General features: G+C 42.1%; 1 non-coding gene across 1 annotated transcript; it reads right to left on the reverse strand.

Annotated features, from left to right (window-relative positions):
* Positions 1–626: 626 nt before the first annotated feature.
* On the reverse strand, positions 627–733 carry LOC118486077. Its single transcript, XR_004877933.1, has one exon. It is a non-coding gene; the product is annotated as a small nucleolar RNA R71 (small nucleolar RNA).
* Between the last annotated feature and the right edge of the window lie 3,361 nt (positions 734–4,094).

Below are 4,094 nucleotides of genomic sequence, written 5' to 3' on the forward strand. Positions count from 1 at the left end.
CTGAAAAACAATCACTGTAATTCCGACCACGGGGCCGTGTTCGCTCAACACGGGGCCGTGGTGAACCTTCTGACCAACATTCTTTTCTGTTTTTATTGCAGGACTTGGAACCCGACGCCATCCTCACGTAGTGTATGAGCTCCAGTTCCAATAAAGACATAAAGGAACCGCTAGAAGAACCCGAACGCTTTCTCAGAAAAAGGTTAAAAGCCAAAAACCAAGAGAAGGTTTCGGGTGATCCACCCCCAATGGCGGACCAACGTACCCTTATGGATTATCTACGGCCCACCGTAGGTAATCTAGGCGCCGCTATCAATGCTCCGAATGTCGAAGCCAATAACTTCGAACTTCGACCGCATTTGATACAAATGCTCCAAAACTCCGCAACCTTCCACGGGCTTGCGGACGAGGATCCTCATCTACATATAACTAATTTCTTAGAAATATGTGATACCTTTCGGATCAATGGAGCATCAAACGACGCCATCCGCCTCCGTATGTTTCCATTCTCACTAAAAGACCGAGCGAAAGCTTGGCTCAACACCCTCCCAGCTGGATCGGTAAACACCTGGGATGAACTAGCCCAAAAATTTCTATATAAGTATTTCCCTCCTGCTAAAACTGCTAAATTAATGGCTGAAATTAATACATACTCACAAGAGGATGGGGAATCCTTATATGAAACTTGGGAAAGGTTCAAGGAGCTATTACGCAAGTGTCCCCATCACGGCCTCGCAATATGGCAACAAGTATCCACTTTCTACAATGGATTGTTGCCACACACTAGGCAGACACTTGATTCTAGCTCCGGGGGACTTTTAGGTAATCGACGCCCACACGAAATATATAATCAGATTGAGGAAATTGCTCAAACCAATTTTCAATGGCACACTCCCCGGGGAAATAAGTCTATCGCCCCGGGCGCCCATAAGGTCGACGAAAGCACTTCTTTACAAGCCCAAATCGAGGCCCTTTCTTCAAAAATAAAAAAATTAGAAATGACAAAAACAGTCTCGGTTATGGCTTGTGAAGGGTGTGGTGGGTCACATGAAAATTGGAGTTGCATGAAAGAAACGGACGATCAACAAGAAATGGTAAACTACATTGATAATAGACCTAGGCCGTCGGGTCCTCCAACGGGAACTTACAACCAAGGATGGCGAAACCACCCAAACCTTGGTTGGAGGGAAACCGGCAATAGTAGTAACCAACAAACCCAACGAACAAACTTTCAGCAATCAAGAAATGAGTCACAAAATTTCACTCAACAACAAGGTGGACGAGAAAGGCTCGAAGATACTATATCTCGCCTCGTCTCTGACACTGATAAGAAAAACTCGGAAAGATTTCTACAATTAGAATCTAATTTTAGGAATCAACAAGCTAGCATTCAAAACATAGAAAAACAAATAAATCAACTAGCACAAATTTTTTCCGAGAGACCGCAAGGCGCATTACCTAGCAATACCGAAACAAACCCAAAGGCGCAAGTTCACCTCATCACACTACGAAACCGCATCGTAGGGCCTGCAGAAGTACCTCCACATGCGGAAGAAACAATGCCAACACATCTGCAGGAAAAGAACTCTCCCCCATCACCAGAGCCTACCAAGGCTCCTCGAGTTCCGTACCCCGGTAGGTTAATTCGTCAAAAGGCCAATGAGCAGTTCGCAAAATTCGAAAGTCTGTTAAAACAATTGCATGTCAATATTCCTTTTATCGAAGTCCTAACCCAAATGCCCAAATACTCTAAATTTATGAGGGACTTCCTTACACATAAAAAGAAAATTGAAAATTTGCAATTAGTTAATTTAGGCGAAGAATGCTCTGCCCTCGTACTCAATAAACTACCCCAAAAGAAAATCGATCCCGGAAGTTTCACGATTCCATGCTCAATAGGGGAATCACCCGTTCGCAATGCCTTGGCCGACTTAGGGGCTAGCATTAACCTCATGCCCTCATCGATGTTCAAAAGGCTTGGCTTGGGAACCACGAGCCCTACAAAAATAAGCATACAACTCGCTGATCGATCAGTCAAGTTCCCACAAGGTGTCATCGAGAATGTCTTGGTAAGGGTAAGCAGAGTCGTTTATCCAGTTGACTTTGTCATACTCGACATGGAGGAAGACACCGAGGTCCCCCTTATACTAGGGAGACCCTTCCTTGCCACAGCACAAGCAGTGGTAGACATGAATGACGGGACACTGACTTTGAGGTATGGGGACGATGAGGTGAAGTTCGGAGTTGGGAAGAGAATAGAGGACGACGACCCAGTCAATTACATGAAGGTTATTGATTCAAGCTTGGATGCCGCTCTCCGACGGTGTAACTTGGGAAGCAAGGCACTCCACTCAGAAGATATATAACCTGGAATCGGGTCTAGCCAAGGACCCTTATAAACGTGGCGCACCACGGAGGCATTCCGCGGATCTATCCTTAGTTTAGTTTAATCTTTTAGTTTTTGCAGAATAAAACACACTCATGGTGGTAATGGATGAAAAAGGGAACGAGAAAAATGGAACCATGCACGAAGAACAGAGCAACCCGACAAAAATCTCCATCACAGAAGGCTCAACACGGGCCGTGCCCAACCAACACGGCCCCGTGCTGAGCCCCCTGCAGAAAATCACCCAGTTCAGGTAACTGGACACGGGCCGTGTTCAGCGGACACGCCCCCGTGTCCAGGCTTCTGTTTCAATTCTGTAATTTTTTGTTACTGGCACTTGACCACGGGGCCGTGCCCGGTCAACACGGGGCCGTGTCCAGGATGCCAGTAACATAAATCTTTGCTTTTTAACCCACTTTTATACATTCTAATCAACCAAAAACTTTATTTTTGGACACATTGAGGACAATGTGTAATTTAAGTGTGGGGGGGATGCTAAAACCTTGAAATTTTGCAAAATCCTAAACACAAGCCTTACACAAAACTCTATTGGAACCGCTAAACACCCCAAATTTTTTTCAAAAACTTTTTCATTTTTTTTATTTACTTGTCTTAGTTTAAGTTGGGAATAACAAGTTCTAAAAAGGTTATATTTTTACAAGTTTACAACCGATAGCGTCGTGATAAAAAAAGAACCAACATAAGAAAATTATGAAACGGTATAACAAGTCTAGTTAAAAATTCGATTATATATGCTTGGTCACATTAAAAACCCATTCCCACAAAAGTGAGTTTTGAGCCTTTATTGAGCATAAAAATACACATATTTAGATTAAATGCTCATTTTTCGTTTCTTGTGTGAATAGCCGCTCGGTCCTTACAAATCTAGAACTTGCCACGACGATACATTCCCGGTCCTTACCAACTTAAACCCAAGTAAGTAAATGATGGAGGCATTAGGACTAACCATTTTTCTTTCAAAACCATTATTTTTCATTTTTTTACCTACCCAAAATCCCCCTAGATAGCCCCTTTGAGCCTAAACCTTTCATTTCATTACCCCAAAACCCTTTTTACCCACCAAAAACCTTTTTATTTTTTTTTTCTATTTATTTTAGTAACAAGCTCGCTTTTTCGTAAACTCACCTTTTTATGTGACGAAAAAAAAATGATGATGATGAAGTCAAAAACAAACAAAAGCTATAAAAGCTTGTTTGGAGAAATACTTCAAAATAAAAAATCACTAAAAACAAGGTACTTCACGAAAAACCGACGCTTGTTACGATTTTCGCCCTTTTTACTAACCACTAACCAACCACCCACCTTTAAACCCAAGCCTTCACCCCAAAAGTCCTCTTGATATTTACAAAGGTAAAAAGTTAAAAAGGAGGAGGATTGATTGCTTGGCAAGCCTATGGAAGACGTAAGTTCCGTGCCGCTCTCGAGTGATTCACTAAAATATACACCTTCAGCCGAGTGTTGAGTGATCTCCCGTAAGGTATGTGAACTTGTATATAAATGGAATTTTAATAAGGCATGCTATGCCCAAATAAGTAATTCATCTTATGAAACGTTCAAAATAAATCATAACGAATAGGATTGTAAATAAATAAAAATAAAACCTATAAAAACCTTGGATTCCCGACACTCTAGGACAAGCTAAAAAACTTCTCTTCTACCTATTCCATTTGGGAGTGTAAGCCACATT

Source organism: Helianthus annuus, chromosome 13 (assembly GCF_002127325.2).
Source record: "Helianthus annuus cultivar XRQ/B chromosome 13, HanXRQr2.0-SUNRISE, whole genome shotgun sequence".
NCBI classification, from domain to species: Eukaryota; Viridiplantae; Streptophyta; class Magnoliopsida; order Asterales; family Asteraceae; genus Helianthus; species Helianthus annuus.